The sequence below is a fragment of the Pinus tabuliformis genome, chromosome 5_1 (assembly GCF_031772625.1).
Source record: "Pinus tabuliformis cultivar Carrire ecotype Pingquan chromosome 5_1, CPIR1, whole genome shotgun sequence".
Classification (NCBI taxonomy): domain Eukaryota; kingdom Viridiplantae; phylum Streptophyta; class Pinopsida; order Pinales; family Pinaceae; genus Pinus; species Pinus tabuliformis.
The window spans coordinates 102421547-102446497 of NC_142305.1; positions in this window are offsets into that span (position 1 = coordinate 102421547).

Here is a 24951-nt window from a genome sequence, read left to right on the forward strand (position 1 = left end):
AAATCTATGCAAATCCTGATGTTGCCATTTTTCTTTCTGACAAGCACCATATTGGAGACCCAGTTTGAGTGCCGAACGGGAAAAATAATCTTAGCTTTCAAGATTTTATTGAGTTCTGATTTTATTTGACTCTCTAAGTTCGGATGTATTTTCCTCAACTTCTGTTGGATTGGTTTCTGTTCGGGAAGCATTGGAATGGTATGCTGGATGATGGATGTATCGTATGTCTTTAGATCGTCATATTTCCAAGGAAAAACATGTTTATTTTTCCGTAATAGTCTAATGAATGCTTCCTTTTCTTCCACAGAAAGTCCCAATCCTAAATTAATGTTTTGAGGATTTTGCTCAGTGCCAAGGTTTATCAATTCAAACCTTAAGGTGGAACTTTGGAGCTTTGTATTGGTCACAGGTTTAAAGCTATCTTTAATATCATAAAGATCCTCAAGCTTCACCATAGGCTTTGGGATTGAATTTTCCTTGTGTTTACCTCGCATTAGAAGGTCATGCTCATTTTCCTCAATGATTTGATCATCATAGGACTTTTCAAAAGTTAAAAATTGTAAAATGTCTTCATCGTGGTTGAATACTCTCCAATTAGTGACATTGTCAGGAATCGATGGCCTAAAAAGTAATTCTACTGAAAATCTATCTGGGCTATAATCTTCGAAAGGTAGGAGTTTGGAAGCGACATTGGCTAGCAAGTCGGCTGCTGAATTTTGAGACCTGGGGATGGAAGAAATATTGAATGCCGAAAAGTGGGAGGTGAGTTCCTATACCAGCGACTGATAATGTTTGAGATGGCTAGAAAGACAATGAATTGTATTCCTTACCTGTTTAATAATAATTTCAGAATCTCCAAACACTTTCAAATATTGGACCTTGAGGCCAATCACTTTATATAGTCCTTGGACTAAGGCTTCGTACTCAGCTGTATTATTCGTGCATTCAAACTCTAGCCTAAAGGACAGCATTGTTTTTTCTCCCTATGGGCTAATCAAAATACATCCTGCTCCTGAGCCCTCGCTAGACTTGGACCCATCAAAATATAACGACCAAAATAAAGAAGTATTAACAATTTTATTTGCAGTTTCCTCAGTATCATTAAAACATCTTGACCTATCTGTTTGTGAATAATTTTCGATCTGGGATGTAGAACTGTTTACTGAGAAAGGAGATGGTTGGGCAGTGAAGTTGCCAAAGAATGACTCAGATAAATAATTCCCCAAAATGTTGTTATTAAATGCTATTGGTTGGTTTTCTTGTTCAAATTCTGTAACTGTATGGGTCATGTGTTTCTCCCGATCGATTTTTATTTGATTTGGCTTTCCCTTGTAGGGAAGCCACATATGGGACCAATCGGTAGAAATATACCCATGGAGTTTTTCAGACCAATCCCTACTTAAGATCAAACCATAAAATTCAGGTATATCGGCGATCAAGATATCAATTCTTTGAACTACTCTAGGATCAGCTGATAGCCTGATAGTTACTGAGTTGATTTCCCCTAAAACCTGTACTTTAGTCCTGTCCAACTGCACAATATGAATAGCGGACTTTTGGGGTTCAATGTTCAGTTTGGAACAAACTGAAGCTGGCATTATATTAGAGGATGCCCCTAAGTCAATTAAACAGTTGTGCAGGTTTCTATTGTAGATCTCGTAGGTTAGAAGGAAAGGTGGAGTATGATAATTTGATCTATCTCCAATCAGAACTGCATCAGTGGCTTTGACCATACCAGAAGGTGGTTGACCTGCATCATTAGCAGCTTTAGCACTGGGAAGGGGTGAAGTAGGAACAGCATTTAATTCTTTGAGAAGCAATTTTTGCTGTTGTTTCAATTTACTAAGTTCAAACATGGTAATGTTTGCCTTAGTCTTTTTCATGTCATCAACAATATTGTAATCCATTGAATCGGACACTACCAATGTCTTAGATGTTGATGGAATATTTGAGGTCGAAGGTTGGTTTTGTGGAACTGTTACAAGTGGCTTCTTCGGGGATACCTTTTCCTTTGTTGTAGTAGCACCTACACTCCTTTTCTTTGAAGTTGTCTGAACAGGTTCGGAGGTACTTCTACTCCTAGTAGTGACAGGAAACGCTTCTTCTTCATTTTCTGTATCGGAGTTAGGCAATATAAAATCCCACATTCCATGACATTCAACAACTTCCTCTTCTTCATCAGTTGGTGAAGCTGTTTCTTCTTCTCCTTCTTCAATATCTGAATATACATTAGATATAACATTCGGTGTTTTTGATTCAGTTTTCTTGTAATTCCTAAAGGGTCTTTTGGTTGAGGTTTCAGCTACTTGTTTTTTGATTTCAACCATTTCATTTGACATAGTCTTGAGGACCTTTTGTAGACCCTCCATGTCATATGGATCTTTAGGGGTTTTCTTCTTTGAATCATCTTTAAAAGAAACTTTTTTGGTTTTTCTATCTTCAAGAGCAGCTTTCTTCTCTAGAGCATTAATACGTTTCTCCACAGCAAGTGCTTCTTTCATGTTTTCAGCTAAAGTTGGTTTTCCAGCCCTGTCTACAAAAATAACTATATTGGTAGGTAGGGCAGTTATATACCACTCGCTTCGGATTTTCTCACTTGGTTTGGAGGCCGTTGGGATTTTATTCAAGAGTTTATTGAATCGTGCATTAAATTCTTTAATTGGTTCCCTATGCTCTATCCTAAGATTGGAGAGATCATTTATTAATGTAGCTAAAGACCTATCATCTCCATACTTAGTAAGAAACTGTTCTTGGCAAGTCGTCCAACTGGTAATCGAACCAGAAGGCAAGGAAAAATACCAGGATCCTGCTGATCCTTGCAAAGTATAAGGGAAAAGCCTAACGACAACATCCTGCTCCGTTACTCCCTTCAAATTAACCGCTAACATGAAGTTATTAATATGTTCCTCAGCTTGTGTTCCATCATCTGGATTAAACTTGGGTAGCCACTTCTCAGGAGTATCAGGTAATGCATGCAATGGTGTAGGCATGTTGACTGCACCAGGCCTGGTCCATGGATCTGCCATTGTAACCGCAATAGTGGATGATACTACTGTTGAACTTCCAGATGTCTGGGAAGGAGTTGATATTGAGGATTGCGCAGGTTGGGATGCTGAAGTTGCTAATCCCTGATGAACAACAATGTGTGATGAGGGAGTGGATGGTTGACTTCGTACTAGGGAAGGTGAGATGGAGGATGTGGATGAAAGTTCTTCACTATAAGATCCTTCAGTGTTTTTCTTCGCCTTTTTCCTTTTGGGTAAAGGGAACTCAGTAGGTTCAATACCGAGCTTTCCACTCTGAAGTCTGGTGCGAGGGTGAGGTAAATTGAATTGCAAAGTTGCACTGCTTTGAGATACCTCAGATTTCTATGGTGATATCAAGAAGCTCTGAAGTTTATGGATGAGAGACTGGACTTCAGGAGATTCAAGACTTAATTGTTCTAGAGTATGGTGGGTTTGAGCAATGGTAGTTGATTCCTCTTCTTCTTGTTTGGATACTAGAGAACCAGCACGCAATTGGGAAGTACAAGGGGATGTGGAGGGAGAATTACTCTTAGAATGGTCTGTAGATTTGGGTTTGCTTGCCATTCAGAGTTGATGCCCTCCTTCTAGCGCCAAAAATGTTGATGCCCCGAAAATCGTTGTATCAACATTGGGGGATAACCACCCGGTCCGAACCTTAATACAGCTCCTTTTCCGTTTGGAATGGTGGCTCTGACTGGGTATAATGGGACCAGTTTCCCAATAATGAATAAAAGGGGTGGATGAACAATTGATTATCTAATCTAACGATAGGCGAATAACTTAATCTATCAGCAAAATTAAAAGAACTACTACTAATCCCGGGAACTATTATTCTTTGAAATGTAGCACTTGATGATCTTTGTCTATTGACAGGCATATAGATTACTCTATCTAATAAACATAGACATTTATTCATTCAATGATTACTTTGTTTAAATAGTTAAACAAAGTGATTAACACAATATTGCTACACTTATCATTTATATCATCGATACATATATGATCAAAAGAAAAGCATACTGTAAACATCCAATAGTGGAAGGAATAAAGAATGCTGTTAAAACACATACATATATCTGATAATAGCAAAAGCGATCAAATGAAAATTCATATAAAAAGAATGAATTCAGACATAGATAATAGTACCATATGAGCTGCTTATCACTCCCAATATCAATCACTATTTGAAATTCTTCTTCCAACGCAGAAATACTTTCAAACAAAGACAGTAGTGCACATTCGCATAAAAGCTTCTTTGTCAAAATCAGAATGATTGGTCCAGTTTTATAAAAGAATATACCTGAAGTACAATAGTGCAACTTCAGGTTTTAAGTCATATACAAAACTTACGACCCTTTCCAAATACAATGAAAGGGTCTATAAATACTTAATTAAGCTAACTACCTATGAAACTGAAATCCTACTTAATTGGTATCAATTGATTCTGAATATCTCTTTCACAGCAATCTGGCAGTCAGCGGCATGAATCATCATTTAGGCTGTTTGCCTTTAAACCTGAGCTGGCATATCACAAGCATTGGCTCCACTTCGGGTGGTCTGTTGAGGCGAGAATTGAGTTGGGCAGCATAGGTGGCATCCTGTATATCGGGAATGATATACCCGATTGCATCTGTAAGGCATTTGAGGGTGGCTCTCTGGCTGTATGGTTTGACTAAGAAGAACCAATAGGTGTCCCATGTCAAACTGTTAATTCCTGCGATTAATCTCCCATTTTTCTCTAGTTCCGGATAACATGACTGCTCCAATGTTTTAGCCGCTGTCAATTTACCTGGAGTACATTGAGAAATCATGTTAGACAAGTAGAGAGTATTATTAACCAATTCAACCAAATTACTTGTGGTTGATTTGCATCTTGAAATTTCTCTCTCTGCTTTCATTAACTGGGACTGCCATTCTGTAAATAATATCTCCTTATGTGATTCTAAAATCTTTGGTAAATTAGCCGCCTATCCCTGATCGGTATCTTGCCACTCAAGAAAATTAGTTAATGTTTCATCGGCTTGATCCAAGTCTGTTCTAGCTCTTTCCGATTTTTCACTGATTGATGTCGTTAAATCGCATAATGGTTCCACCTGGGCGATTTGTTGACATAAAAGCTTTATCTGTGTTATCAATGCCTTGTTTATTTGTAATGCCTCTGCTCTGAATTCAGTTAGCTGTGGAAGATTCTTTGTTTTCTCTAGCTGGGCTGATAGTTGATCTATTTGCTCATCTTTCGACTTCAGCATCTGTTCATTCGCTGCTTTCAGTTGTGCCAATGCCTCAGAAAGCTCTTTCTGCTTTTCGACTGCACTGTAATCAATCCTTTGTTTCTCTTCCTGCAATTGTTTAGTCAATTGATTATTTATTTGCTGTTGTGTAAACAATTGTCGTTCTGCTTGCTCCGCCTTCTGTTGTGCCTCTGATAGTTGTTCTTGTAGTGAAAAGATCTCCTAGTCTTTTGCTTTTAAAAAATTACTCACCTCTAATGCCTTGTCTATTGTTGCTGCCAAATAGGCTCCAGCATATTGGGATAGTTTTGTGAGGTCATCAGAGGGGTCAAATTCCTCTTTCCAAACCACGTTGCACGTCGCTGTTTGTTCTAGGAATAGGGAAGGTTGATCAGTCCTTCTCCTCTTCCTCTGTCGTTTTACCACAGCCTTGTGTCTTGGGCTATAGAAGACATCTAAGGGAGGAATTTCTTCTATTTGTAAAATAATCTGATCAGAGGAATCCTTTGGCATTATCTCTACTTCTTTAGAAATGGGTAGGCCGCTGGTTCCACTTGGAACCTGTTTTGAAGTGGTCTCCTGTGTGTCCGCCGCTTTTGATGTTTCGGCGTCCTTCGAGCTCTCAAGATTGCTGATGATTGAGTCGAATTGCTGCCATTCCTAGAGCAATTTCGGGTCAATCTGAGTATCTACATTCACCTCTATGTTGCGCTTGGTAGGAAATCTTGGGAGCAGGTTTATCAAAAATAGAGTAATGAATGGGTAACATAAAGCCATTTCAGACTTGGTATAAATGGTGCTTGTAGTAAGTTTTCCACAACTTCTGATGGTATATGTGAATGGGCATGGGGTCTTGTGAAGTCCACCTCCATCCGAGCACGGGAAATTCAGAATTAAAACACAGGGTGTCCAGGATATAAGCACTGTAGTAGAGTGGGGGAATAAGCCTTTCAGTGACGCGGGTTTTGCTTCTAAAATCAAGAACTGCTGTTGCTAGCTTATCTGACAGTATAGTTGCCCAATCCATTATTTCACTATTACACGCTGCTTCCATCAAATGAACCATTTCTATAGTGAAATTAGCGGAATCATGCAACCCCCACAATCTACACATCATTATCCCAGCATAACAATAAGGAGAACATAGAGAATCAACAGAGTACTTACCTGAAGATTCATGCTTGTGTTTTGCCGGATTTTGCCTCCAACCCTGAATGGGTTCGGATTCAATTTCGTTCTCATCTCGGAATTTCTCCAGAAATGCCTTGTTGTACTTCTTCTCTGGTACAGGCAAATGATACATTTGCCTCAAATCATTAGATTGAAATGAACCGAAGATTCTCCCATCTCTGGTGCAAAAGGTTCTGTCTGTTATTGGGATTTCCTCAATTGCCCACCTCACTACATCCGTATATGGGAGAATTTGTTCTCGAGCTGCTATCCGATGAAGGAAAGAGTTGGCTAAGTCCTTTAGAGTAGCATCAGATTTTCAAGTGGTATCTACTGTGGCTTGTACTGCTGTCACCTCGGGTTCTTCAGCTTCAATTAAATTATAGGTACTTTTCCAAGTATTTTTGCCGAGTCCTAGACATGTAGTGTCGGATATCAATCCTTTTCTTTTAGCTCCTGGATCAGCGGTGAGTTGTCCTGTGGCTGGCGAAGTAGAAGCGATTGCAGTTTTCTTAGACTTCTTCCCCATTCTGATTAAACCTACTGCTTCGGAAGAGTTCTGCACAGGAGTGAAAATGAACATAATACAGAGAATTGGTAGCGTAAACCAAATATGAGCGAGATATATTAATCAATGCATGATGAAGGATTAACTTAAAGTGGCTGCAGATACAATCTGTGAAAAGATTTTTAGACTTACTATTTCATTAAATGGCCGTTAAAACCTGCCAATCCTTTAAATGCCCATCATATCGTTTACTGGCCGAATGATTTGTTTAAGCGTGCCTTGGATGTTTTGGCGGTTGAGCGCAGGTGAATCGTTGTTGGGAAGATAAGGCCTTTAATACGAATTAATCGTAATATCCCTGTTTTAACAATTCTTTGAAATTCGTGCTTTTGGCTTTATCGCAATCGGTCGTCGGGGAAAACTTAAATCCTTATATTGGTTCCTTTTGGAATCCCCGATTGTCGATAGCGAAATCACATCGCATCGAGAGTATTAACTGAGCAGTTTGAAAAGCATGCATGGTACATCCCCGATCGTCGAAAGCGATATCGCATCGCATCAGAGCGAAAGGGACTTTATCGCATCGCATCGGAGCGAAAGGGACGCTTGTTATGATAACTCCTTATTGCCGATATCCGATAGCCTTTTGCGTGTTGTCACGTCGGGGAAAACCAATGGGTCTTTAAGTTATGCCTCCTTTGTCATTGCGACATGCGATCTGGCGATCGCTTTATCGCAATGATAAAAGATTAATCATTTATATATTGTAAGACCAAATAATTGGTTTATCAAAAAGGTTTTGTAATGTTTTCATTTTGTTTTCAGCCCCTTTTGAATACTTCTAAGTTGATACCAATTAAAATAAAAAGGGACCCATTTCATATTATAGTTTTGAGAATAAACTATAATATGAAATGGGGGTTGTTGTAGAGCACAACAGTTTCCACCAAGAACTTTTCCTCCGGGTCTCAACCATTCAGGAGCTATTATGTCAGGACATTACCCTACAGGCCATTTACCTTTCTTATTCCCCCCTCCGGGAGTATTTTATGTCCCTGTCATGGCTTTGTTGGTCCTTCCTAACATGGCTTTGGGAATACCATTATGGTACATCGATCCCCCTGCAAGCATTTTTCCTAGTCAGCTACGACTTTATCATGCTTTGACCCCAGTTCAACCGGACCCTAAAGCCCCTGCCACAGCTTCAGTTCCATCACAAACCCAACAGAAACCCACTCCTATTGTTTGAGCATCCAGAAAGGGGGAAAATCCAAGAGGAAAGACAAGGCTCCCCAAGCTCCTCCAGCCCCTAAGGCCCCAAAGTCGTCACCTTTGTGTGCTTTGTGTAAAGTTGTTGAGCAAGCCACCAATAATTGCCTCGAGCTTCCTCATCTCAAACCTTTGGTTCATGAAATGTTCCCTGAGTCAAATATCCCTGAATTCCATGTTAACTTACTGGATCTACCCAAGAAACTCATAACGTTGTGCACAAATCATCCTTGTGTCCTGTGTGATCATTGTGGTCACTACTCCCATTGTTTCCCTCATCTCAATGAATTTTGTGATTGCCTTGAAACGCTTCGCAAATATGAGGCCACTTGTAGTGGAACCCCTACTCCTCTACCCGTGGATTCTGGTAACCCTAGTCAACTAGAACAGGGGGACTTTGGTCCCACCATTGTGATCCCTCCCCCCAATGTTGAGATGACAGACACCACAAGCCATATCTTTTACCTGTCTTCATCCTTAAGTTCCGCGCAGGAAAACCTTTCTGAGGTTTTGCGTGCACTTCTATCGAACCCCTTTCGACATAATCCCAAGTCTCAACATCCGTAGATCCTCCATCTACTAGCTCGTCGTCTACCATTCAAGATGATGCATATGTGAACCTTATTTCCCAGGTTGATGCACCAGGTAATGTCACCGCATCATGTAGTCAGTCTTCCTCCTGTCCGCCCATCTTCCTGTCTGATGAGGACATCATGGAAGTCATGTCTACCCTTGATTACCCTTTCACTTAGGCAAGGGGAATTTTTTTGGAGGATTTTGAAGGCCATCTCCTTCCTAATTCTCCTAGTGCGCTCTACCTCAAGAAATTTTTCTCATAGCACATCCCTCTGATTTTGATGTCTTTATTTCTACCTTGAAGTTAGGTAGATTGCATCATCTCATTCATTGTCATTTTCACTTTTCAGATGGATCCATCATCCACACCGTATATCAGTCATGCCGACGTTGTGAGTCGCTTCTCCTGGAATCTAGCTTCGACAGTCTGGGCCATTTTTACCCCCTTGCATGCGTTAGTCCTTTCAAACAGCATGTGCATTGGATCTACCACTAATAATCATGCCGAATATCATGCAGTGATAATATTTTTAGTCGATACCCTCGCTCATCACATCCTTCATATTCATGTTTGTTTAGATTCCTTGCTACTTGTCATGCAATTGAATGGTGTGTATCATGTGCATATCAAGTCCTATTTAGAAAATATCTATGAGTTAAGTTGTTGGTACGTGAATTTGAAACCATTACATTTAGTCATGTTCCTAGAGCCCAAAATAACTATGTAGATACCATTGCAAATAACATTCTAGATTGGCATTTATCACATGTATACCACAGAATACAACCATAAACAAAACAAATGGCGAACCATCATCGTCATATAAAAATGCATAATCATATTGTGTATCATATAAGTGTTTGGAGCACATAGCTCTAAATACATCGGACATGCCCATAGCATGTTACAAAATCCAAAACCAAAGGGACCCACATGTCCCCACATCTAGTCATTTTCCAGCAGATCCCGCCCCAAAGGCTCTACTCCACCTACACGTAGATCACATACTGCCTGACTAACCATCGTCGTGCGCTACATGATACCTCGCCACTCTGAGGGTACACTGGTACACTCATCTGTGTATCAATTGTCTAACTCATGCCACCTGTGCTCTGAAACTTTGGTCAAGATTACCTCAAATATACGATGTAGATCAGTGAGTAGTGCACTCTCCTCTAGACCCTAACATGACGACAATGTTCCCCGGTCCACAACCCTAGGTGCTACGGCTCATCCCACGTATACTTCCGATTTTACCGATGCTATGTATACATACAACATATTTTAGAGTCATTACCATATACATGTGTTAAAAAAATGAAATGCTCCATAAAAATAGTAACTTAACACTTATCGTCTGGTCCCCATGCTCGCCCGAGCAAAAGTAGCAAGTCAGGATCTCCTTGATAGTTCATCCTGCTATATGGGTAATTGTCAATGTAGAGGGGAATATGATCCCCATGTGTGAAAAACTCAGGTCGAAACACCCGTCTAAACCCCCCTCCTCCTCCTCTTCGTAGTAGCTACCCCCAATGGTGCATCCTGGGCTCCTGTGGGCCCCCATCTCAGATCTGTACATGAGGACAGATGGTGGGTATCTTCTCAAAGAAGAATGCACACAATACTATACCAAAAGCGTAGTCACAGTTCACTTGCCTCCTACATAGACTCAACTGTCATTTCATCAACAACAACATCATCTGGGCCGACCCATAGTAGGTCCTGGCCAAAACACTCTCAACCAACATCATCTTCCCACCAGTGATGTGGTGGAATGCCTGGCTTCCCAACATCTGTAAAACAGCTGCGGCAACAGCCTGTGTCTCTAGCTGCTCTAGATCACTAATCGGAATAGTCGTGCCCTTGACACGTACATCCCATGGACAATGGCGTTCCACAAACTTAGTAATGTTCCTCCCACGAGGAAACACTGGATGAATATCCCCCACCACTCTAAGGGGAGGTAGTCTGGTCAAGAAATAAATATCTTATAGTGTGAGCTAAATCTTGTGCTCTATATGACAAAGAACTCCTGGTCTAGATCCCAATAGCTCACAATCCTCAATAGCAAGGGCTCATCTTTCCTCATCAATGGGTTCTCTTCCAACTTGAGAACCCCATAACGAGTCAATGCCCCTCGAAACCCCTGATCCCTCTCAATATTGGCTCGAACGTTATCCAAGTCTTGTTCATGCCAGTTGATTTTCAACTCTGCCATGCCTACAAAACACCACATGTCTTGTCATCTCAGAGAAGAAAACGTTGGACTACACTGATCAACCTACAACCCCCACCAGGCTAGAAAACCACCCTCTTTCCAACCCCAAATCGCAGTTTTCTGCCCAAAAAGTGTGAGCTCGCAGGTTTTCACTTGTTTCCTGCAAGCCACATCACACTTCTGGGCCCAAAAAGTGTGATGTGACCATGAAGAAGAGAAGGGGTCTCCCAGGGAGCTGCCAGGTGCCAAAAATTAGGAAATAAACCATTGAAATTAAAGAGATAAGTAAGGAAATCTACCTGAAAGTCATAGATCTTGATTTTGACAGTGGGTTTGTCCACTATGATCTCCACAAGATTTAGGTCCTTTTCCTCCTCTCCAAATTCAGCACATATCACTTAGAAAATGAATCCAAATTGGAGGGGAAATGTTCTTTCATAAAAAAAAATCCACAATTTTTTTGTCGCCCATTGTGACCAATCCGTAGCTCAGTTTGACAAACCGTCAACACCGTTGGAAATCTCTCATCGCACTCTATAATTGGTCTTCCTCATTTTTTGATTATTTGACACTTCACCAGGAAGTCATTTTTCTAAGAAGGGTCACTTTGTCACCTCTCAAAATCAAATTTCTTCATAAAGCGACACTTCGGATCGAACAGAGGGTCTCATTATTTCCCTTTCACTTGGTTGTTTCATGTTCATGATTCATACACTTGATGGTCCAGTGATGCAGCATATTGTACCAGTGATTCTCGAGTGTGTGTGGGATGTTTCATACCTCATGGAGGGGTGGCCCTTCAGGTAGCCCCCCACATGCCGGAATGCATTCCTATCATGTTATAGCCTCATATGTAGTTCTGCAAATTTGATGGGTTCGGTTCCTACCGATCACAATATTCATAGCATGCATGTCTCCTTCAGATGATCCATTTAGTTTTGCAGAGCCCTTCCCTGTTCAGCAGGGCTTCTTTGGTTGTTTTACCCTCCCTCCCACCCATTTTTTGAGGGAAGGGCCATTATATCTCATGTACTCAAATATTATTGTATTTAGTCCTAGCTCATGCTTTTCCATGTGTATTATGTATATGGGACACATTGTATTATTTTTTGGCTCTGTTATGCCAGCATGTCATGTACCATTCAGCATGTACTTCATTGCTCAGTTTTATGTTTCTAGGCGCACCATTATTTTTGTACTAAGTTATCTCGGTGGGTATGGGTATGCCTCCCCTGCCTCATCAAGGTTTGGGACCACAACGTAAAAGGAGACTTGCATTGGTCTCGCCCCTCTGTCCCTATCCTCTTTCACTTTAGCTTTACTGGTCTCTCTCTCTCTCTCTCTCTCTCTCTCTCTCTCTAACTCCACTATGTTGTCTAGTGATTGTGTCTTTACAATGTACTTCGGTCATACATTTTTCTCCTAACACTCATACATTGGGGGGCAATCTGTTATCACCAAAAAATTGATCATCTAGCCTAATTTACTAGATGGATCGAAGTACACCATGTAAAGCCAATTTTACCATAGTAAAATTGCTTTCACTGTGAGAAATTACTTAATAAACCACCTTTGTTAAGTAATTTATAGTTAAACTCATGAAGAATAATTAAATAAATCACTATTTATTTGATTTTCTTCTATTAATGAATAATTAAACCATTGTTCAATTATTATTCCTTGTCATATTTGACCCAATCATGAAAAATAAATAGATAAATCATTAATTATCTAATTTTTCTCTAAGAATAATTAATTGATCACTAATTAATTATTATTCTTTGTCAAATCTGACTAAATCCCTTAGGAATAATTAAATAAATCCTTATTTATTTATTATTCCTTAACCAATTCCTTGAAATGATAAATAAATCATTTATTTGTTAGGGTTCAAGAGAAATAAATATGACAATAAAGAAGCACACATTTAAACCATGTACACCATGATTGTCTAGAAAACCCCAATTGGGGAAAAAACCAACCAACAATAGATCTATTATTGTCCTTGGCTAAAACACAGCCAAGCCGGTCAACAACCTAAGCTTTCACTGCTCAACCATGGCTACCTACAATGGAGAATACACAAGCCTTTTAAGGGCTTCAACTACATGTAATACCATGAGTAACCAATATTAGGTGCCCAAAACCACAACTGTTAACCATAGTTGTTGACATAATCTCAACTCCACCATAGGGTCAAGTTTATCGAACAATCCCCCCTTTAAACTTGACTTTGGGTTTTCCTTGGCCAAATCTAGCCCAATCTGCCAAGTGAGCCAGCCACCACTCACCTCCAGGCCCTACCCAGTCAATTGTAGAAATTTTGAATAATTAAGCACTTATTCACAGAGATTATCCCGATTATACACTATTGCGGAATACATGCATAATACATAACCTCCTCTATGTTGATCATCAATTTAGTAGCATCAAAAACAATGAAACATCAATCACATGCACACATTAACACAGTATGTAACCTGAGGAAAGCATACAGCTAAAAACCCCACACTATCTGTATATTATAATGATTGAGAACATAGTACAATACATAGTACAATACTCCTCACAAGTACTCAGTACTATCTCCACCTGTTACACACAAACTAGCTCAGATTGGATGCCTCAAATCTCCTCCACTGTTTGCCTGCCTCCACTACGCAATCCTGCAAGAGAATGAATGAGAATGGCTGATCCAAAATCACATGAGCACAAGCTATAATTCCTTGGTATTGGCCCACACTGCGTAGTCCTCATTGGCATTACTCAATCCTTTGATTGTGCAAGATCTCATGCACAACTATAGTCACAACTGATAGCAATCTCAACCTCTAACACCTGTCTCCATTGAACTGTACATGCACTGAGTTAACTGATGTATTCTTCAGTTGCATTATGAGTTAATAATTAGTGAATTAATTAATAACTAATTCACACAACTCATCACTTAGTCTATTGGCCAGTTAGACTAAATACAACTAGTTCAACTAAGTCAAACTGAACACAACTCCATTAACTGCTCATCCAACTCCATAGAACTCAACCACATGAGTTCTAACTGATGTCCTGCATGCAATAGCTCAACTGACTCATAAGAAAAGCGTATTTCCTACTGACAGCTGCATGTGCCACATCTATAGCTCAAACTGAAGTCCTCCAAGAGGATAAGATAAAGTTTATAGTCTAAATATTATTATGAGACAATAATATTTGACTTTTCTATTTTTGACTAGCAGTCTAAAAATATACTCTGATCACTCCTGCTATGATCCAAAAATAGAAGTCCATCTATTTTTCCCAACATGACCAATCATCCATAAACAGCATACTGCAACTCATAGACCATGATCCATATGTCTAAAAATAGACATAGTCTAAAAATAGACTTTGCGCCAAAACTTGCCTGCGGGACCACTTAGTGAAGGCGACTCCTTTCCACTAAGCTCCATCATCTTGTTGCATTCTCAACAAGAATTTCTTGTTGCACACTTTTCAACACTCCCTCTCAACAAGAAAGGCTTCCTCTCAAACCCGATCCTGTAACTCTGGAATGTTCTGCATGCAACACATCTGCCCGGTCCACTTTGCTCCAACAACACTTGGAACAAAAACACTCCCAACTGACCACTCTGTTGGGCTAGGAACATACTCTGATGCTGAAGCTCTACCTGCTGCTGACAAGTGCTCCCTCTCTGACATCTACGCTATTGCAACATCTCCATGCATCTCGCACCATTGCACACTTCTCTGTGCCACCTAGCACTGTGCAAAACACTTGTGCCTCTCGCATTGCTGCAGCCTACTAGCTATGCACTCTCCTAGGATTCCCTACACTGTCGTTGTCTCTGCCGCTCCATCCGCATCTGTCTCTACCCAATCAGTCAGTTCCTGCTAATACACATTGGGGCTCCCATAGAAAGGTCTCATCTAAGAGGTTGGGTACCTCAAGGATCTTGCCCCTCCTCCTTGGGACGATCAATCCACATCACCCCACCTCCTGCCTGGAGGTATGGCTACATGCGATCCCTCTGCCCACCTGGCTTGAAGTTTCCCCCTACTGGAGGTCTCTGCATGAGTAGATGTCTCTACTCGATCTCGTCTCAGCTTCCCTTGTTGTGGCTACTCCACAACCTCCTGAAGCTGCTGCACCAATCGTGGCTCCTCCACAATCTTCTGAGACTTCTTCTGGCTTTGCATGTTGAGAGGTAATATATGCTCCCTCTCAACCACCAAGTCTCCATCAGTTGCCTCTCTACTCAAGGCTTTGCATGCATCTTGAACCTCAAGAGCATACAGGTTCTTGACCCATGAACCAATCTGCTTCACCTGTCTAGTGATGATGTGTCTAAGGAAAACCTTTCCCTCACTGAAGACTACACCACAGCCTCTGTCTTCCAACATCGCGATCAACACCAAGTTTCTCTTCAGTCCTGGTACATACTTGACATCGGTCAAGGTAAGGCAAGCTCCATGCTCCCTCTGAAAAATAACTGTGCCTACACCTGAGACACTATACTTCTCATCATTACCCATCTCTATGAGTATCTGGAGATCTTTCTCCTCCAAAGTATTGAACAAACTTTTGTCACCGGTCATGTGGAAAGAAGCTCCACTGTCAAGAAACCAACCACTTCCCACCATGGATGAAACCATGCATGCGAAGAGTGTGAAGTCCAACTCAAACTGTGAAGCAAGTGAGGCTGCCTCACCTTCAGATCCTTCCCCAGATCCCTTCTTGGACTTCTTCTTTGGGCAATTAGTAGCATAATGGCCCAACTCATGACAACGAAAGCATCGCACCTTCGACCTTTCAACCTTCTTCCAATCATTGGAAGAACTAGATTCAGAAAGAGAACCCTTCTCCTTCCCTTTCTTCACCTTACTCGCTAAGGCACAGTTCTCCACATCATGCATGGATGAAGAACTGTCTCTGGTGCTCTGTCTGATCTCCTCTTGCACAAGATCCGACCAAAGTCTCTCCCATCCTTGGCAATTTCTCCCGACCATTGACAGAGTCCTGATAGGAATGCCAACTTTTCGGAAGAACAAGGAGAGCCAAGCTCACCAAGTCCTCATCATCAATAGTCACCCCCACACTTCCTAGCTCATCCCGGCATTGGGTGAACTTCGTGAGATACCTGGGCATACTGTCTCCATTCTCACACTTAATGTTTCTAAGTTTATCCTTGAGTGCCATTCCACCAGCTCAAAACTCAACCGCTTCTGATCTAAAATTCGTGAGAACAAAGTATTTCTCGTACAGAGATCGACTGTATGGGCATTCACCAGATATCTCACATTCCAAAAGAAGGATGAATCCAGAGGCTACCTGGCCCGATCAGAGACTCTGCCTGAAGAAATAAAATGTAAACACTTTCTGAATAATAGATCTAATGATCAATACAACACTAATATCATGTAGAACTTCTTCTACAAATCAGCTCACTCTGATACCATGTAGAAATTTTGAATAATTAAGCACTTATTCACAGAGATTATCCTGATTATACACTATTGCGGAATACATGCATAATACATAATCTCCTCTACATTGATCATCAATTTATTAGCATCAAAAACAATGAAACATCAATCACATGCACACATTAACACAGTATGTAACTCGGGGAAAGCATACAGCTGAAAACCCCACACTATCTGTATATTATAATGATTGAGAACATGTAAAAATACATAGTACAATACTCCTCACAAGTACTCAGTACTATCTCCACCTGTTACACACAAACTAGCTCAGATCTGATGCCTCAAATCTCCTCCATTGTTTGCCTGCCTCCACTGCACAATCCTGCAAGAGAATGAATGAGAATGGCTGATCCAAACTCCTATTTACCTTGGCTGATCCAAAATCACGTGAGCACAAGCTATAATTCCTTGGTATTGGCCCACACTGCGCAGTCCTCATTGGAATTACTCAATCCTTTGATTGTGCAAGATCTCATGCACAACTATAGTCACAACTGATAGCAATCTCAACCTCTAACACCTGTCTCCACTGAACTATACATGCACTGAATTAACTAATGTATTCTTCAGTTGCATTATGAGTTAATAATTAGTGAATTAATTAATAACTAATTCACACAACTCATCACTTAGTCTATTGGCCAGTTAGACTAAATACAACTAGTTCAACTAAGTCAAACTGAACACAACTCCATTAACTGCTCATCCAACTCCACAGAACTCAACCACATGAGTTCTAACTGATGTCCAGCATGCAATAGCTCAACTGATTCATAATAAAAGTGTATTTCCTTCTGACAGCTGCATGTGCCACATCTATAGCTCAAACTAAAGTGCTCCAAGAGGATAAGATAAAGTTTATAGTCTAAATATTATTATGAGACAATAATATTTGACTTTCTATTTTTGACTAGCGGTCTAAAAATAGACTCTTATCACTCCTGCTGTGATCCAAAAATAGAAGTCCATCTATTTTTCCCAACATGACCAATCATCCATAAATAGCATACTGCAACTCATAGACCATGATCCATATGTCTAAAAATAGACATAGTCTAAAAATAGACTTTGCGCCAAAACTTGCCTGCGGGACCACTTAGTGAAGGCGACTCCTTTCCACTAAGCTCCATCATCTTGTTGCATTCTCAACAAGAATTTCTTGTTGCACACTTTTCAACATCAATGTTAGGGTATTTGATAATCTCACATGCTGTCCTAGTTCAGCATGCTTCATCATACCACCACATGCATCCCCATATCACCCAAGTGGACATTCAGACTTTACCAGTGATTTGTCTTACAGTCGTATACCCATTTACATGAAAATTTTCATTTTATTTTTTATTTTGTTGTTATCTTGACCCACACACAACTTGAACCGCTGCAAGTTTAACCATGCATTTCACCCTGTAAGACTCCTATCCCACTATTTAAACCTTCTCTTGTAACTGAATTTTTATTTAAAATTTTTGTTACTATTTCAAAATAGAAATTTTTTCTTTAACCATAAAATCCCTTCAACGAATTTTTTTGGAAAAAAAGAAGAAGAATTATTACACTTTCTTGATTTTCTAAAAATAATGCTCTGCTCATGCAACACTTCACGCAGAACAGATAGCCTCCTCACGCAGAAGAATACTCCTCTTCAAACGCAAAAGGACGGAGATGGCCTCCTCCTCAAACGCATAGAAGACAAGCCTCAAGCCTCTCACGCTCTAACCTCTGCATGCTATCTCACTCTGTCACATTATAATTTTCTTTTACACAAGCAGACTCATGCTCAGATAATGAGTTCTCTCCCTCACGCAGGTCTGGCAGCGTAGAAAATGTTGGGCACAGAGATCTGTGTGCCTTCACGCAGAGACACCTTCACGCTGAGAATGCAGCCTTCACGCTAAACACAGAGACACACAGCCTTCACGCTGAGAATGCAGCCTTCATGCTGAACGCAGAGACACACAACCTTCACGCTGAGAATACAGGGTTTGGCACAGTTTTCTTGACTTCCTCCCTTTCATGCAGCCTCTCAACAGCACTCCTGGACTCCAGACTCAATTCACTAGCTCTGATTTAAACTTTCAAAATTTAATTTAAATTTCCAAAAAATATTCCCAAGGCTTGGCAAAGGCTCGAGACTTCATTTTCTTCTTGCTCCTCATCGAACCATCACTCAACGGACATTGTTGGTTTGTGCAACGAGCTATTGCTTCAACCAGCACCACCACTTCGTTGATGGGAACATTTCGAACAGTGATCCAAGGCCCTTTCCAACCAGAGCTCTAATACCACTTGTTAGGGTTCAAGAGAAATAAATATAACAATCAAGAAATGCACATTTAAACCATGTACACCATGATTGTCTAGAAAACCCCAATTGGGGAAAAAACCAACCAACAATAGATCTATTATTGTCCTTGGCTAAAACACAGCCAAGCCGGCCAACAACCTAAGCTTTCACTGCTCAACCATGGCTACCTACAAAGGAGAATACACAAGCCTTTTAAGGGCTTCAACTACATGTAATACCATGAGTCACCAATACTAGGTGCCCAAAACCACAACTGTTAACCATAATTGTTGACATAACCTCAACTCCACCATAGGGTCAAGTTTATCTAACATTATTTATTTATTATTTCTAAATAAAATTTTGAATACTTTTTCCCTCCTAACCAAATATAATAAAATATTCCAAGTGGTTATTCCAAGAATGGGGTTAATAATATTTTATTAATAACTTGATATTTTGTTATAAATAGAAGGGTTTTCCATTCATTATTCACTTTTGAATATTTTCATCATTGCACTCACTGTTGTAACTCTGATTACTTTCATTGTCACACACCATATTTTTGTTGAGTTTACACATTATAGAGGAGAGAGAATTTACACAAGCTGAGGACGTTTGAGGATAGCCAAGAACCCATCCCATAGAGGGGGACCAGTAACATATATTTGTTCCCTTCACAGGTGTTATAATAAAAAATATTCTTTGTATATCTAGTTTCCATTGGATGATTGGAGTTATTACTATTTCTTTTTGTTGTTTAACTATGATTATGTCATAGATCATAATTTTGGCAGGTTTTGTTTCTATCAGTTGCTGCAGATCAACAATGTTTAGCAGCCATTTATATTGTTGATATTTTTTGCCATCCACAATATTAAGTGGGTTCTTTTCGTACATATTTGAGAAGATAACACTAAACATAAATGAAGAAAAGGGTAAAAAAACATGTTAAAGGGAAAGGAAAGCACTCAAGTCCATTCATAATGTTGTGTCACATTGTAACATTTAAGTAACTGAATACTTATTCAATGATTCACTTGCTTCATGGAAAGATTCTTTGTTGCTTTATTCAGGAGAAACTTTCCACATAACTTTTAGAAGAGTTTTCTTTGAATAATTCACTAATAATTTTGGTGGAGCAGTATAATTTGTAGACAAGTCTAAACTCAAGCCATCGGGGCTTGGCACCATCAGGCTCAAATTTCCTAGACTTCCAGAATTTCTTATACATGATGTTTTATACCTCCCAGATTTGAGGAGAAACTTGTTGTCTTTGGTCCACATCCACGAGAAAGGACACTCCATTCACATATTTGATGGCAATTTTGAGGTTAAAAAAACATTAGATCACTCACTTGTCATGACTGGGATAGAAGAAGAAAGACTTCTGAAACTGCAAGGAACCTCTACTCATGCACAAAACTTTTCATACAATTATATCTATGATGAAGGTACACTTCATCAAGTCTTTTATGGAATTCTATATTTCGACATCTAAAATCTGACAGCCTGAGTTTGTTGAAGAAAAATGGTGTTACTAGTTTTCCTACAATTCCTAGGAAACTTAAGCAATGTGATGCTTGTATCTTAGGAAAGTAAAGCAAACAATATTTTCATGGTTCTCATTCCAGAGCACATAGAAAGCTTGAACTCATTCATTCTTATTTGTGTGCCCAATGCTCATTCCTTCTACAAATGGTAATAAATATATGATGACATTTATTGATGACTACACCAAAATATGTTTGGTTTATTTATTGAAGAACAAATCTGAAGCATTTGAAAAATTTAAGAGCCTTCATGCATGGATTAAAAATGATGCACAATATCATATTGGCTCTATTTGTATTGAAAATGGAAAATAATTCACATCAAATGAATTTGAAAACTATCTTCGCCAGCATGGGATCAAACATCAAACAATCGTGCCCTATAATCCCTAATAGAACGGAGTAGTTGAAAAAATTAACATGACAATCTTAAATATGGTACATTCCATGATGTTTTTCAAGAATGTTAAACTGATGTTTTGGGTTGATGTAGTTCTATGTGTTGTGTATATAAAGAATAAGTGTCCATCTAATGCTATCAAAAACAAAAATCCCTATGAAATGTGGTATGGCCACATTCCTTCAATTAGGCATCTCATGGTTTTTGGTTCCACCTGTTATGCCTTGATACCTAAGGAATAGAAAAACAAACTCGGTGCAAGGAGTCACAAATGTAGATTCTTGGGGTACTCAAATACCTCCAAATCATATCATCTCTATGATGAATTTAATAAGAAGTTTATTATATCTAGATATGTGATCTTTCTTGAATCTTCCAAGGTTGACAATGTTGTTGAGTGGTAGCTTGATCACTTGGATAGATTCATACATGCAAATTATTTTCAAGAGTTTGATAATCAGATTCCGCATCTTGAAGGGGGGATCCCTATACAACATCAATCTATGGAATCTTCTTTAGAATCACTCTCTACCCTATATGAAGCTCTAGCCGCTGATCAAGATGACACTTTGAGTGATGTGATTGACAAAATTGGGAGAGTAAATATTGATTTAACCCCATCTCAATCAACTGAGCAGCCTGAGCCATCTTAGAGAAGTCCTCCAAAATGGTTTAAAAAGACACTTGAAAGTGCTTTTCCTGATGAGGTTGGAAAGACAGGAACAAGAAGCTTTGTTAGACAAAATGGAGGTGATGTAGACAATCCTGATCCACCTATTGATATGGATGTTTCTTATAATTGTGAACTGAATTTGTCTACATATTCCGAACCAACTTCCTTCAAAGAAGTTTCTTCTTGCGATGAATGGAAAGAAGCAATTCAGAAAAAATATGATGTTTTGATAAGTATGGCACCTGGAAGCTAGTTGATCCTCCATTGGGAACCAAACCAATAAGCTGCAAGTGGGTTTAAAACAACAAGTATAAAGCAGATGAATCACTTGACAAGCACAAAGCCAGGCTTTTCACAAAAGGTTTTACACAGAATAAAGGGGTCAATTATGAGGAGACATTTTCCCCCACAACAAAATGGGCTACCATCCGGACACTCTTTGCCTTGGTAGCTCAAAATGGTTGGAAAGTCCATCAAATTGATGTAAAAACTGCTTTCTTGAATGGAGATCTGAAAGAGGATGTTTTTATGTCCCAACCAAAAGGATTTGTTGTGAAGGGTCGGGAACATAAAGTATGAAAGCTTGTAAAATCCTTGTATGGCCTCAACCAAGCACCATGAGCCTGGTACGAGAAATTGACTAAGCGTCTTCTGAAACTTAATTTCAAACATTATGATCATGATGATGCAACTTTGATTTTCAAGAAAGTTGGAAAAATGATTGTGTATCTTGTGGTGTATGTAGATGATCTTTTGATGACATGGAACAATGAGAACTACATTGCATCCATAACAAAGGAACTAAGGGAAGGTTTTGAAATGACATATTTGGGCTATGTTCACTATTATCTTGGTATTGAAGTAACCCAACATCTGTAAGGTTTTAACCCCATACAGAAATTAGCTGCATACGAATTCTAAAACACAGAAAATAAATAATGCGAGAGTAGAACACATAAAACACATATACATAGAGATTTTCCCCTGGATCCCAAAACCGGGACTACCAGCTTGATTTTTCATTATGGTCCTTTCAATGTTATAATACATATTTATACATGCTGAAGCATCCAATACCATGGACTGAAAACCATAGCGTCCAATACCATGGAGTGAAAAACCATCGCGTCCAAAAAACATGTGCAAAAATCATGCACAAAACCATAGGTGGGTCCGCCCAACCTAACATAGGGTCCAAAACCAAAAAATTTTGGGGCGCTGCCCCAGACCCCATAAAGTGGGGTTACAGGTGCCCCTCAAACCCCCTGTTAACTACGTGGAAAGAATATAACACAACCCAACAACATCTGAAGTGTATATTCATCTCTCAGAAGAAGTACATTGGAGATTTGTTGAACAAGTTTGGCATGGTTGAGTGCAATCCTTTTACTACTCCATTGGAACAGAACTTAAATCTCGGATCCACTAAAGCAAAATAATTTGATGATGCAACAAAGTACAAATAACTCATAGGAAGTCTCAACTACCTAACTACTACCAGACCATACATTTCATTTATTGTTGGAATCCTCTCTAGGTTTATGCAAAAGCCTTGTGAGGTTCACTAGTCTGTTGCAAAAAGAGTTCTAAAGTACTTGAAGGGAACTCAATTATTTTCACTCAAGTATACACAGGTGGGTGACTTCAGCTTGATTGGATATTCTTATTCAGAATTCGATGGAGATAAAGAAATGGGGATATCTACTTTAGGTTATGTTATGAGTCTTGGATCAGAAGTTGTCTCCTAAAGGTCATGCAAACAATCAGTTCCATCAGATTCCACAACTAAGGCAGAATATGTGGTAGCATTGTTGAAGCGACAATGGAAATTGTGTGTCTCGGGAAAATTCTAGAATATTTACAGGATAAACTAGTGCATTTAACTCCTCTTTTTATTGATAACACTTCTTTAATAAAGTTGGCAAAGAACCCAAAGTTCCATGATCGAACCAAGAACATCAATACAAAATATCATATGATTCAAAATCATGCTGAGGCCAATACAATCCACCTACGACAGTGTTCAACAAATGAGAAGATTGCAGACATCTTCACCAAAGCGCTTAGAAGGGAAAAGTTTGAAATATTCAGAATGATGCTTGGACTCACAAATATCCCTTCAGGGGGGGGGGGGGGGGGGGGGGGTATTTTGACACCTAACCAGAAAGGATTGGGATTATTGTAAATACTATAAATATTTTCAGTTATGCATTAGAGAAACCAAGAGACATTGGAATTGGAATCCCAATAGTCTCTCCACTCATGTATATATTCATGATCTAGCTAATGCAATAAACAAGTTATTTGTGGATTTACCCTCCTGTCCTGACATTTTCTTATCCAATGTTATCTAAAATATTATCTCATCGGTCATTGTGAAGTGGCTTAAGCCATTGTTGAAGAACCTTATAGTTTCAGAACAAACTAATTTTGTTGAAGGCAGTCAGATCCTAGATGGAATCATTGTGGAACATGAGATGGTTCATTCACTCTAAAGGAGTAGAAAACTAGGAATGGTTATTAATTTGGATCTATCCAAGACCTATGATAGATTGAACTATAAATATTTGCTTAGTACTCTGGCAACATTTTTTTTTTCCCTAGTTGGATCTGGTGGACCAGGTTCTTAATCTCTACCGCTTTTTTCTCCATCCTTCTGAATGGTTCACCTTCTCTTACCTTTAGATTGTCCAGTTAATTTTGACAAGGCGATCCTCTACCCCCTATCCCATTCATATAGGAAGTTGATGGTTCTAGGAGATATATCAAAAAGGCAATGGATCAAGGGATTATCAAAGGATTTCGACTATGGGGTATTGATTTTCCTATCATCCATCAATAATTTGTGGACGACATTATGTTATTCAAAGAGCCGACAATTCCATAGATTCATGCATTGCATATGATCCTCTCATACTGCAAAGATGGCTTAGGCACAATGGTTTATGAGGAGAAAGTGAGTATATATTTCTTCAACACCAATCCATTAGTGCAAAGGAACTTGACACGAACTGTAGGTTTCCAAATAGGATCCCTACCAGTCAAATACTTAGGCATTTCGCTTGTGCCAAATGTGTTGTGCATTTCATGTTGGTCGAAGATCAAGGACAAGGCTTTGAGGAAATTGGAAAATTGGACCTTCAAAGTACTCAATCTTCTCAATCACATCATTTTGTTGAAAGTAGTTATCCAAGCCATTCTAATTTACCAATTGTTAATTCTTCTGGGACAAAAAAAGTGTATATAGGATATTGTCTCCAAATTCTATAAGTTTTTGTGGCAAGGGGCACAACAAGCTAGAAAATGGTCCCTCGTGTCTTGGGAGAAGTGTGCCTATTAGAAAAGTATATATGACAGAGAAATGGAACACATAAAATATTGCAGAAATATAAACACAGAAAAAGCATAAAATAAGAGAGACACAAATATACGAGGTTCACCCAGTTTGTGCTACATCCACAGAGAAACAGCTAGTCCTTCCTTTTATATTATCCATCAAACTGAAGGGATACAACCTACAGGAGATCCATTGTAATTCCCTCTTCTCTCTCA